Below are 14,490 nucleotides of genomic sequence, written 5' to 3'. Positions count from 1 at the left end.
TAGAATGGCTTCTCAGCTTTTGCAATTGGTGCAATTTAATCTGTCCACGTGGATCCTGCTAAAGCCACAAAAATTATGCCTTATCATCAGCCAGCCCCAAACCCTTCTGTGGCATCAAGTACTCAAAGATTTCTCTTAATTTGCTCTACTAAAAATGTGAGAAAATAGCTATTTCCTCTCATTTTTCACCCATGTGGAAGCGTAAAATTTTTATGCTTTGGAAATCCTCTTTCTTTCTACTACACAGTGCACCAGGGTCTTGTGTCCCAAAGTCCTCTGAAGAGCTACAATGTCAAGGATGCATATCAGATACTAGCAAGCCATATAAAATGGACCACTCTGAAAAAAAAAAAAAGTCTTTGGAAACTCATCAAAGCCTTTGCAATTCAAAACACAGTAAGCTTAATTGAATTTTTCTGAGCCTTTTGAGAGATCCAGTGCTGCCAAACACTTAAGAGATGTTCATGAAGTTCTTCAATGAAATGTGCTGGGTTTTTTTTTTTTTAAATGAGCAAGTAGCAAACAACTGAAACAACTGTTTTGCAGGGAAACATAGCAGCATTGCCAGAACTTCTGTCAGGAAGGATTTTTCACCTCTAGGGTGTGATTTATGGTCAAAACCTGGGAGAGGCTTAGAATTGACAATAGCCTAAAGCCCTGTGCTCTCTCAAACCTGATCTTAGGACCCCTGTGCGCTAGGCAGGTACTATAAATCACCAAGCGGTTAACTACCTACCAGAATCAGCTTGTCACTGTCACAGGCTGGCACCACTCCATTTTGCATAAAAACATCACAGGCTGCAGAGGAGATCTCTGGTACTTCTGTGGTCAGAGCACTTTTCTGAAATGAGAGAGGTCAGCAGTGTTGAATCTTTTTCACCTGATGTCAGTTGATGAATGAACCGTTGGCCATGCTTAGCGAGGATCTTTCTGCATTTTTTCCCCTACAAATAGAAGGAACTTGGTTTCAGCTGTACGTGGAACAGAAAAGGGTTTGGTTTTTTTTAAACCTCAAGTTGTGTACAAGTAGAAAATCATCTCTCACCCAGCTGTCAGAGGTGACTCATCCCTCTAAGACAGCAGCAATTTTCTTTTGGGACACTCAGTAGCTTCCAGGTGACCAGCAGTGCAGCACACAACGGGCACATCCTGACCTGTAGGGGCTTCTAATGCAAGTCCAGATTAAATGAGGTTCCTTGGAGTTCAGGAGCAAAGATCCAGGTTTAGCGTAGACTTAGAGGGAGAAAGCTGCAGAAGCTGAGCAGTTGCAGGTTCATACTTTGCCTTTCTCTTTACTAGGGCTCTACTGCTTCACACTCGGGGGAAAGCAGGATTCAGGAACAAGACTTTTTTTTAAAGCATTCTGCTTCTGATATGCAATGAACTGAAACATTTGTTGCAGAGAGGCCACACAATTTTGCAGCTCTAGGTCCCATTTTAGCTTTAAATTAACCCTGGGATATAATAGTTCATTCCAGTCTAGTGCTCCTGCTTTAACCTTACCACAGGTTAACTGGGGGCCATCATACAACCAGTTATTGTTTCATGTAACCAGCAATAAAACTACATACATGGATCACTGCACACTTACATATCAACAACAGGACATGATTTAGGAGCCCTTGGTCCTGCTCTTTCAGATATGAAACCGCAATGAAGCATAGCCGCCATGTCAAAAGCTGCTGCTGGGGTAATGGTTTGGGCAAGTGGAGTGTACCCAGGAGATCTCAGCTTTACCTATGCAAAACAGCTGTTTCTGAGTTTTGCCATTACAAATACACTCTGCATATGTACATATGTGCACACCCCAGCTCAGTGAGGCAGAAGCAACTGCCTGCAGCCTGGAATTTTTACCTCTGGGCCTCCCAGGATGGCTCAAAGGACAAGCAAAAGAAGCAGGCTACCTTCTGCAGCCTGTGGTCAACAAGGTATCTGCAGAAGGGTTGGAACTGGATGATCTTTAAGGTCCCTTCCAACCCTTAAGACTACCTGCTTCACCTGTAGCAAGAGCACGCTCTATTGAGAAAGTATTCTCTTTGCAGGTTAAAAGTCAGCTACGCAACTTGTTAGGATAGAATAAAACCGAGACCCCTCCAATAAAAATTGACCTGGGTGTCTAGGAACCTCCTGAAAATCTCCAGCTCATCAAAGCACTGAAATAGGTAGAGAGCTAGGAGGAAACATGATGAAAGGAGATGCTGATCTACATTTTCCAAACAGTCCACACCTACAAGGAAGAACATGCAGCTGCCCTAGCATTCCTCCAGCAATTACTTCTCCTTTTCTGGAAGACTTCAGATGGCTGAAGACCCACCATCCCTTTGGAAAGCCAGTGACAGATGTTCTTCACCTTTCACTCCTCCAAAATAACAGTTTTTGACTGGCTCTTACAAATATGAAATACCATTTTTCTTCTGACAACTTTCTGTGAACATGCAATAGCTCTTAAGATCTGGGAATTGGGCAGAAATCCTTTGGGATATAAATGGTGCTGCCTTCATTTCAGGTGCACTCGCTGACAGCTGACATGTACTGATAGCAAAAAATGAAATAATACAACTATGTTTATCCGCACATATTGTTTAGCTTGTGGCCATTGTCACAGTAGATAAAGCTCTCACATCCCATTTGCAGAGACAGGTAAACAGATTTAGCTTGAAATAAGAATATGAAGCACCTATAGTATTACCTGTGTCACACACTGTATGTGCGACTATGTGTATGACAGACAGTGCTGGAAATTTTTAAACACTAAACTGCTGCATACAGGGATTGGTAAATTAAATAATCATTCATTAGTTACCATAGTGATGCAGATGCAATCGCAGTGAACAAAGAAGGAATGGGGATGGCAGAGGGGAACAGAACAAATGCTGACAGGAGCAAGGCCCTGCATTGATTTTTGTTAATATATTTTTATTTAGTGAAATCCCCTGACCGCAAGATCTTGTTACATATTCATTAGTGTTTCACACGCCTGCAAAGGGAAACAGCAGATATCCTGATGCAGCCTGAAAGATCCAAATCCTGAGCTGGAGCAAATTGGTACAGCTCTATTGACTTTGGCAGAGAGCAGCCAGTTTACAGCAGCTGAGGATCTCACAGAAAAAAAAATAACCAAAAACCAAAATAAAAAAACAAAAAAAACCCAACATTTAATTCTCTTTAGCTTCTGCAGCAACTGAATCATACTGCATCCCCTGCTACTTTATAACTTCTTACAGCAGGGCTCTCCAGTAAACAAGCACAGACTGGGAGAAGCTGGTATTCCCAAAGCCAGAAGGTTGGTCTAGCCATGTAACTGTCATTAATATCAATGGCAGCTATATAGCTCAGTCTTACAGTCAGCCTTGAGAATCTCATCAGTAACAACCCCTTTGCCATGGATAAGACAAACAGCATGGGGTTAAGAGCAGGGCTTATCAGGCAGCATTTAAGCAGAGGGGTGTGTGCCACCTTGCCCAGGTCCCTCAGCTAGTGCTGCACCCACCTATGTCACCCAGACTCCCGCAGCACCCAGGCACAAGAGCAGCAGCATCCATCTGCAGGAAGGTAAATGAGAGAGAGAAAGCAAGAGGAATCTTGCCTCCTCTGGGTCACTGACAAACATGCCCATGGCCAACTGCCTGATGATAATGCTAAGTGACTGGCCTGCTGCAAGACCAATAAAAACTTCTTAATTTATTTCTGCATGTGTATTTGGACAGAATAGAGTGTGCTGATACATGGAAACTGTGCTGAAACTTGTAACAAGGTCTGGGCTAGAGGTTAAGCTCTTCCCCAGACCGGGGCAAACTGCCTCAGCCCTGCCCTCTGCTATGTGTTCCCTCGCCCTAGTTGGTAGCATTGGACAGATGAGTGCCTGGCCTGCTACCCTGCCCTGTAAACCAGCAGCAAGGGAAATTTGCACTGAAACACCAACACCTGACATGGTTACAGGTCTCTTTTTTAACTTCACCACTGCTTATTTGCCAGTGATAAACTATGACAAGGAAAGGGGCAGACAACTGAGTGAAAGCTCAGATTCAACAAACACAAGACAGACACCAGAGTGCACGTGTCACGCATGGAGTAGCCTTAGAACAAATCACCATAGCCTGAATTTGTTGCTCTTTGGGCTTCTGACACTTCTCCAAAGCCAGTGTAAATTTCGGAAAGGTGCAACTAGTGTCAGCTTTTGGCGAGTGATTCTCAACAAAGTCCATGTTGAATGAGTGACCTTCTTCAGGAAGTCAAATATATCTCCCACATATCAGAAATATTACGTAGATGCTTCAAGAAAAATCATTACCATCTTAGTGGCAGAGGTGAAGGTAGGAAACTAGGCAGCATCAGGCTCAGAGGTCTGCCTGCACTCCATCCTCACAGTACCTGAATGTTTCTGCCAAATGACCATCACTGACTACTACATCCGTCATCACTAGTCTTTAGGGCCAACATAGTCTATTGTGTGAATGAAGCTGGGCATCCTCCTCTGAGCTGCATTGTCCAGATACCCCCTGCAAGATCAGGCACTCTCCAAAATGCAGAAGCAAAAAGCCAGGCTGAGCACCCTTATCCCAGCTCTAAATCAGTGCTGTAAGAAGGCCACAGAGGCACAAAGGAAGCCCCCAAATATCCAGTGGCTACCCGTACTGCAAATGGTGCAAGATGCAGCTGCGAGTACCCCAGCCAGCAACCAACAGGCACTTACAGACGAACCCAAGGCGGAGGTGCAACACACGGCTCTGCGCAGTTCAGCTGAGGCTGCCGGAGTATGCTGATGAAAAGACACTATTTTCTGCAGCATGAGCTAAGCACTGGGAGCCAAGCTGCCTTGCTGCACCTCGAAGAGCAAGTCAGTCCCTCTTCTTACACCATTAACCAAAGACATCTGCTCAGTCATGTCTTAAATCCCTCAGCATCACACAGCTTTTGTTTAAAGGGCCAGTGTTCCCTAGCCCTTTAGTTAAGTAGGTATTATTAAATCTACTTAGACATCTTGAATACAGTAAATAATAACCATCTTTACACAGAAACCTTGAAGATAATCCTACTGGAAATGACCAACCTGTTTTACTGGAGGTAAGAGAACCACTAGTAAGATTTTTCCTAGTTCAGTTTAACCAAAACCTAGTAATACCCACTTAATTGCTATGGTGTGAGCTGTGAGAGGAAAAAGCTTACGTTTACAAATAGTATTTTGTGTTACATTTTAGCTGTTTGCAAAGACTTTATACACAGCCTAAATCCTGTAAGCAGACCTCTTTGTAGAAGAGAACAGTCTGAGGTTGCTGGTCTGCATTTTTTACTTTCTATTATATGTGTAAGTGGCTAATAGTCTCAAAACAACCTCTTTGCATTCACAGCACTCTGAAAAGCACAAAATCCTGAAAACATGGTTTGCCTCCTCTCTCACTTCCACAGGCACTATCTGGGAGTAATGCTGCTAAGTACAAGAGGAAAGAAGCACCTCCTGTGTGCTCCTGTGGCTGCTCTGCCCATCCCACCCTGCAGACATCCACCGCTCCCAAGGGATGTGGCCTTTTACCAGGATTCACACCTCTGGCAGAAAACCCTCCTCCCCCTCCTCCGCAGCAATCCGGCAGGAGCAGATTAAAGCCCCCCGCCATTTTCCTTTGCAGCAAAGCAAGCACCTCTCCACATCAGACATGCTGTTCTCAGGCACCCGTAAAGCCTGGGCTGTGAACACTCTTCCCCACATGAGATGTGTCCCAGCGCTCTTACCCTGTGAAGTCATATAATGGAACTGCATATGGGGAGCATATTGGCATTGTTAATAATATAACAACAGAAAGCACAGTTACAGGCAAACGGATTCTAATGGTCGCTTGAGCAAACAATACAAGCAACATATTGCAAATTGGCCTTCAGTGTGCTTTAGCAGGGTTGTCATCATCATCCTATTTTCACGAGTAGTACGCTATCTCTGATCCTGGGAGATGTGATACTTTCTACAGAGACTCTCTGAATACAACTGTTGTACACGTAAGACTTGCTCTATAGCTTACTCTATACCCTAAGGTACTGCTGGATGCCCCTCCTGCAGCTTTGCAGCATTCAGACAAGGGGGTAATGTGGTTTCATCATCACATGTGTCTTGTCTTTGACTTCCCAGCCAAATGAGCAGCTACTGTCTGCAGGTGATTGGCAGCAAAAGGCCTTCTGTGTAAGGCATTAATTGATTTAGCACCATGCACTGAGAGGGTACCAAGGAGATTCCCCTCCCCATCCAGTACCCAAGGCGGAATGCTTGAGTTCTCCACTTGCTATTCCCATTTCTGGACCTTTTCAGTAGCGCTCATGACTTCATGATAGTTTTGCCTGATGAAAGCCTTTGACAAGAGCAAGTGGAGTGGTGAGCCATGGTTTTCATATATATGTTAACCAGCCTTTATAGCATTATGGGGCTTGGGTGACACAAGAGTTATTCAGTTAAGCTGCACTGAAGTACACAGATTCTGTACTACACATCAGAATACAGAGAAGCGTGGGATTGAAAGGTGAACATCCAGAAAGCAGCCAGCTCCACAGCATCCCACAGCACATGGTTAATACGGAAATGCTGCTGTGCATAAGACATGGGCAACACTCTGCTGGGGACAGTGCTGCTGGGACCACCATGCTGGGACACTACACTGTGAAGCAAAGCCTTTCCAGCCAGACAAGCATTTATGCACAACTTAATGCATAAGTGAGAATTTGGGCCATCTTGAAGTGCTGAAGAATATCATGTTTCTGCTGCAGATAGCCAGATTTGCCCACAAGCAAAATTCACTCAGAGACATACACAAAATGAGTTTGCTTTTTCCTCTGATAACACCCCCCTCCCCATATAAGAGGAATCTCTGGCTTGTGTACATCTGCCTTTGAATGAAACTTAATGTTTCTAAACTCCTTAGGAGCTGTTTGGAAAACCTGGCTTTAATAGTCCTGCTTTCCACCAAGCAGGTGCATTTAGAAAATGACAATAGATTCGGTAACTATCCACATTTGCAGTCTCTAAAGAGAGCTACTGAATAAATGCAAGTATTCTGCTTCGGTGGGGTTTTGTGGTTTGTTTCTTTTTTAATTTAGCGTTTTCTACAGAGGCTTAAAAAGTATCATCTACTATAGTATGGAATGTTGAGATGAACAGAACAGGATAGCACGAAACCAAACATTTCTGAGGTTAACTTGGATGCATTTATTGGATTTCTATTTCTAGGCTTCAATTAGAGTAACATAATTTGTAAAAAGCTGAACAGGTAATCAAATTGCAATCAGCAAATCTTCTTTGGAAAAAAGGAGACAGAGAGAGAAAAGATTTAAACAACAAGCTTTACAGATAGGAGAATGAAAGTAAATTCACTTCTACAGCCCCATGGGAAAATCTAGATGTAATCAATTCAGGGTAAAATTTAATTAAAAGACAGAGCAAGGGGATGGGGGACAAAATTCAGGTATATAGATAATCTTTGAGAGACACTCCTGTGAGAACAGAGTAAGATCATTGTTATTCTGCTCATACAGTTGAATCATATCAGTAAGCAATCCGTATACATGCATCATCCAACTTACACGGAAAAGAAAATAGCCTCATCTTCTCCCCATACCCAAGTAACTCCCAGCTTAGAGGGGTTAAAAGACCATAACAACTGCTTGATAGCATTCCAAATATTTATGTGCCTATCCCCCAAATAGTATCTGGTTTATCAGTTCTGTTTTGTCTAAATCTTAACTCCTCAGTGGCCTGCCACATAATTTTGGTTGAAAATTGCCTAGAAATTAAGCGTAATAGTAATTACAAATGAGAGTGAGAAAGAAAAGGAATACTCAGGGTTTTCTTTAACTAAAACCCAGTTCTGAGATCCCTGAGAAAGAACTATTCAGTAAGACACATAAATCATTATTAAAGACAATCTCGTAACTCATAAGGAACATTAAGTTAATGTACACTACAAACAGCAAATTATGTAAAATTGCACCAACTATTATATACTTATTATGGTCAAAAGATTACACAATTCCAGGAGAAAACACTTGAGAAATGCTAACCACTGAAAGATGGCGTGAAGAAATGACATGAAACAAAACAAAAATGGAGAAGAGTCTGATGTAGCTTAGGAAGTGTTACATTTGATTTGAGAAGTATGCAAAAATCAAGCACAGAATGCCGAGAGGTAAATTAAATCCTTCATTGCAAAGTGCAGATTATATACTGCATTTCATTTACTGGTCTTTTCTCTGCCAGGGCACTGCAGCACATGACGGAACAAATCCTCAGCCAGGGACAGTTGTTACCAACCCATGACTCGGCTCTGGTACCAGCACCGCCCAGGGGAATGCTGAGGGTGGACCAAGCAGCACCACATACACACCAAGGGCATTCAAACAGAAACAAAAGGCACCTGCCAGGTGGTACAGATACCTCCAGTGATCTGGAAACTGCACACATCACCTTTGCAGTCATGCTACAAGTCCAGACAATGGCCAAGAAAAAAAAAAAAAGGGTTTCAAACTTCCACCTGAGCAGAGAACATTTTGTCAGGTTAGTAAATATGGCATTTCATCACTCACAGTAGTGAGAATGTGCAGGAAGGTTTTCACAAGGCTGGTTGGTTCTGCCAACTGTGTGAGGTCACTCACAGTGTGCTACTCCCTGGGGACTCTTCCAATGCAGAAACAAGCACAGCCAGTGGTCCAAGGCCTCTCCACAGAGGACTTTTGTGGTCACTGCCCAAAATATAAATAGCCCCTATCCATCACTGCCACCCCCTGCGGGCTACGAAACCCTCAGTGTACCACTTCCGTGCTCCTTCCCTGGCCTTTAAAGTGACAGAAGGGAGATCTAGATTAGACATTATATGACCTTCAAAGGTCCCTTCCAAGCCCAAACTATTTATGATTCTATCATTGGGAAAAAATTCTTCACCATGAGAGTGGTGAGACGCTGGTAGAGGTTGTCCAAAGAACCTGTGGCTGTGCCATCCCCGGAAGTGTTCAAGGCCAGGTTGGATGGGGCTTTGAGCAATCTGCTATAGTGGAAGGTGTCCCTCCACATGGCAGGGGGTTGGAACTGGATGAGCTTTAAGGTCCTTTCCAAACCAAACAATTCTGTAATTCTATGATTCTATACCTGTGCCTTTAGAGAGACTTCCAGGTCATGCCGTAGCATGCAACTGCAGGAGGAGGGAATCTGTGGGTGAGAACTACCCTGTCAACATCAGACCAGTTTTCCAGATAAATACGGAGTTGTCTAAAGAGTAACCACCATGATTTTCAGAAAAACTAAAACAAAAAATAAACAAAACCAACCCTAATTTCAAAACAGTACAGCTTTACTGCTATACACCTGTGACTCCTGCACATACTGGAGTTCTGCACCTACATGTGTAGAACTGGCCTGTGCCCTCACTGTACCAGGACAGGCTGCTCAGTGATGGGCTGTAGGGAAACCTTGAGGCTAGGTAGCAAGAAACCCAGTGTCATAAGGAGGAAGTAAAAATAAAAACCAAGGAGAACATTTGTGGTACGATGATAATGACGAGTCTCCTGGTCGTGTCTTCTTGGCAGAGGTGTCCAACTTTCAGAAGGAAAATGAGAGAATTTGAAGAAGAGAGATTACATTGCTCTATTTTGCTTAAATAGCCTTTATAAAATGTTCATTGCCTATCAAGTGATATATTAATTATTAATAGGGGGAAAGCAGCTGGCAGCAGCACTGTATTCAGTTTGATTGAGGGTGGAGAAGTGCCCTGGCTTGTACCACCAAATGCAGAAGTGCCCAACCCTTGTGAAGCTTCTCTAAATGCAAAATCATTTCTAAGGGGAAATTTCTACATGAGAGGTAAGAATAAATCTTGTTCCTCTCTCCTGAGTAAATGCATATGCTATAGGGCTTTTACCTCAGCTGAAACAGTGTATCACATTAACATGCTTTCTTAAACTAGTATTCTAGCTGCTAGGAGAACAAAAGTGAAAAACAAGTTAAAAGCACTCAGAAAGAAATGAACAGCAAAAAACCTAACAGCCAACAAGGGTTCTAATATAAAGCAGAAGAAATACATAGAAAATGTAGATGTATACAATTTTTTCTGGAAGGTGGCTGGAATTATGGATGTGCTAGAAGAGCCACAGCCAGGTTTTGCTTAAAATCAGATTACAGTTCAGTGTGGCATGGGTTAAACTGTGTGTTACAGAAACCTCCAAGGATCTTAGACCTAAATAGAAAAATATCATGACACCAGCTATATGTAAGAAATTTTGCCAGCATGGCAAAATGCTCAGCTGAACAGAAAGCCGAGATGTATGCTGTGTGCATGCTGGATGAGAACTGACTGTTGCCCAAACTGAGATCTATTTTGAAAGTTCATTCCTAAAGACAACACTGGGGATGGTGTTTTTTCCAACCTAAAAAATCCTTCTATTGATTTTCTTCCCTTTAAAGAAATCACATGCCTACCACATTTCAAAGGAAACTGTCTATCCTGCAAAAGCCCTTGTTTTTCTGATGTTTCTTTTCCCTGGGTCTCAGTAGGGGTGCAGCTACACACTTGAAATGTGTATACAGCAGGCCAGCACATTGCTCACCCACCACATAGTCAAAACCCCTGCAGGCAGCAGACTGGCCTTACTGCTAAGAGCAACTTCAGAATGAGAGATTTAGAAGCACTAGTGAAAGCCCTGCAGAAGAAACTGAACAATTTTTTGCACTAAAAGAAAGGAATCTGTAAGCAGGTGCATAATTAGATATCATGGTTCACACGTGGAGTCCCACCTAAACTTCTGGCCTTCCTGTCCTTCTCTTCACTCTAAAATCTTCCTTTTTCTTTCTTTCTTTTTTTTTCTCTTGTCTTCTTCTCTACATTAACTGTGTTCTCGGCCCTTTGAGTAGATTTACAAGATCTACTCCTGACCTACTTTCCTACTGTTACTCCTGCAGCTTTTATCAAGAAACTTGGCAGAACCAAAAGGCTGAGTCGCAAGGCAGTGAAGTCCTCTAATGAGCTACATCAGTGAGAAACCTATCCTGGCCTCACCCTGCCCTTGTTTCAGTTTCTTTGACATACAGGTCAGGAGCAAGCTGTCAAAGCAAGAAGACTCCTTGATGGAGCAAACACTCCAGAACCATGCTCTTGAATTTAACCAGAATAGCAGCCCATGGAGGACCCTAGGAGCAAGCAAGGACATTTTAAACTTTTAGGGAAGAAACCAAACTCACTCATCCTATTTGGAGACTTACAGCTGTGAGCAAAACAACTGATTTGGTGTATCATTCTTGGAAGCTGGTAACAGGACAAAACTTAACAATAAATGCAAAGATACAGTCAAGGACAAGATAAAAGAATAGTGTGGTTAACTTGAATATCATACTTGTCCGAAGAGGTACAAAGAAAGAGACAGTGAAAATAAATAGTTTTGGGTTTCCTTCTGCTCATTTACTTTTTGCATCTGGCAGGACTCTGCTGCTTTTCACTCTTTCATCTCTCAGCTGCTCTCCATCCCTGCAAGATAACCCATACATCAGGTGCCCATGTGTTCACACAGCTCCCTCAGGGCTCTGACAGGCCTGTACACCAGCCAAGAGAGGCACCCCATCAGCCAGAAGCAGGACTTGCAGCATGATTAATATGTTTTATCCTTTCTGAAACAGTCCTTTACAAAGCTAAACCGACCTCCACCATTCCTAACTAATAAAGGGAAAAAAACCCTAAGAAACTGCAAGGAATTTTAACAAGAGAAGTTAGTACATGCTCTTTTTTTACAGGGTGCTATACTAGAAATGGAAATCTTTTGCAACTTAAAAAACAGCTAGACATGGAGCATAACCAACACCAATACTTCTCACACTGAGAAAGCTTCAGTTCCAGATCTGGACCTTTACATTATCTCTGGCCTTCACACATTCTGTTGCAACATCAGGGTTCCAGAAGCTGTAAGTACTGGCATGATATAAAGGGAAGGTTTTGGCTGTCTGGGCAAAGTGGATGTTTCCACCTTCCCTAGTATTCTTGCTAGGTTACAACTGTAGGTAAAGTACAACATGGTTTATTTTCTTCAGGCAAACACAGAATATGTGAAAGTGGCCAGACTTACTGCTGTAGAACTAAAGTACATTTTCATTCACAGTATAAGTAGACCCACTGACACCATGAGCAGCACTTAGTCCCTAAATTATACTAATAAATATCTCAACCCTGGCACAAAGGGAGTACCTCTCAGTGACGCACAGAATTTTTGGCCAGAAAGTCCTATTATGATAATTTAGCTTCGTCTCCTGAATAGTGCTGCCAGTGTTCATTCAGCCTTTCAAGAATACCAGCAGCAGAACCAATTAATTTTGTTTGTGATGGCAGTGGTTGTTTGCAGAATGCCACCTTTTGCTTACTAATGACTTCAGAACAGCAGCCCCCTTCTCTGGGCCATGCCCTTCAGCCCTCCTGGGGGCCAAGAACAGCCTTTGGATGCCAGCAATGGAGTTACAGAGCCACACTTGAACCTGTGAACTATTGATGAAACTCTCTGTAGGAGGTTACTGGTTCTCAATATGTGATCCAATATATTAGTGACAGAATATCACAATCAGCTATTTTCTCTTAGCTGGCTTTAAGTACCTGCAAACTGTGATTCCCTATTCCAGAAAGAACACATATTCATGGAGCTGTTATAGAATCATAAAATCATAGAATAGTTTTCATTGGAAGAGACCTTCAAAGGTTACCTAGTCCAACCCCCCTGCAATGAGCAGCGACATCTTCAACTAGACCATGTGGTTGCTCAGAATCACATCCAGCCTGGCACTGAATGCCTCAAGGGATGGGGCATTCACCACCTCTCCGGACAACATGTTCCAGTGTTTCACCACCCTCATTGTAAATAATTTCTTCCTTATGTCAAGCCTGAATCTGCCCTCTTTTAGTTTAAACCCATCACCCCTCCTCCTATCACAACAGGCCCTGTTAAAAAGCAGAGAACCTCACTTATTTAAGCTAATACTGTCTCTTCTTTGCCTGTGTGACTTCAGAGTAGTTTCCAACAAACTGCACCACATCTATGCAAATATCCTGCCACAAATTATATTGATGATATATCCTCCAGCTTGCACATCAGATAAGATCACAGCTCATTGTTAAAGATCTGCCTTTTATACAATCAGAGACTGTGCCAAACAGCAGCATGTTACAAAGCAAAGCCTTTGCTTATAAAAGAAACAAATAACCCCCCACTGGAGATCTTGTTGTGTACAAGGGAAATTATAGGAGTAAAATCAGACTAGTATAGTTCAATAATTAAGGTTATAGTCCCAGGGTATACTTTTTCCTGACCCCCTTAACCTTTTTTCACTGGGATTTAAGATAGAGTATTTTATGTCATGTTGGGTCAGTTAAGGGCATAAACATAGTCATGAGGGACACAAGTTTCACCAGTGCTCCCTAAAGGTATCAGCATCCACCAGATGCCTGTGCTTGTTGGCATGCTCAGAGCTGAGCTAATCACCAGATCCGGAAGGAGGAGGCTATCCTCTTCCAGATTAGCTCATCAGAGATGCTGGTTTTCATTCGCCTTCCTCTGCAGCATAGTGCATGGTCCAGAAGCATCTGCAAATGTCACCCAGAAAATCTGCTAGCTGGCAGGACTCAGAAAAGCCCTTGATCTCTCCTGTTCTCCTCCTGCGGCATAATTACTGTGGCATTTGTCTTCTAGCATGGTCTTGGGGTCTGTTGTGAAAACCTGGAAATGTACAGCATCCTGGGACAAGATGAGCTGCAGTGCACAGGACAGCTCATGGGCAGACTGCCTTTCTGCAATTTGTGAGGCACTGACTGGATGACTCCAGTGGTGCCCTTCAGCTCTATATCTTTAGCTCACCCGTGTGGCCAATCCTTTGCTCTGGAATGAAAAAATGTGTAAATGTGACTAGGTTACGTCTGCTAAGCAGGATGTATGTATACCTTAGAGTGGAGATGAGTAAACTGGGAATATGTACAAATGAGAGGAATAGAGAGTGAAGTGGAAGCTGCAGCAAAGCTGACATCTCTTTTGTGCAGCATGCTTCTCACACCCAGACGTGAGGTGTGAATCACACACAGCCATCCCCTCTCACATGGACTATCCCACCAGCTAGACGCTCCTATGCTGTTCCAAGTTGCAGTTCCACGTTCTTGGTGCACTCAGGAGAATGGGCCATTTTGTGGTTTAAGATCAGTCTACAAAAGCACAGCTGAGTTTTCAGAAAGTGCTTTATCCCCTGTCTGCTTGCAATGGTACAGATAGCTTTCAACAGAAGTGAGAAAGTATTGGGGGGAAGGAATCCTCCCCTGAGAATTTCCAGTGTTAGGGCCTTCATGAAAGATGTCATTGTAAAGAAATGAATGAATGTATTTGTCAGCCTCTGGGAGTTTTCAGACTGGCTTCTATTTTTATCTCTTTTTATCCCTTGAAGGAACTGAGAACTAATATTTGCAAGGCCTGACTGAGGATATTAACGTTTTCAAAGAGCTGCCATTC

The sequence above is a fragment of the Pezoporus occidentalis genome, unplaced genomic scaffold, assembly GCF_034315485.1.
Source record: "Pezoporus occidentalis ecotype Australia unplaced genomic scaffold, CSIRO_AGI_Poc_V1 ctg7, whole genome shotgun sequence".
In the NCBI taxonomy this organism is placed as follows: Eukaryota; Metazoa; Chordata; class Aves; order Psittaciformes; family Psittacidae; genus Pezoporus; species Pezoporus occidentalis.
Note: the sequence above shows the minus strand (reverse complement) of the source record.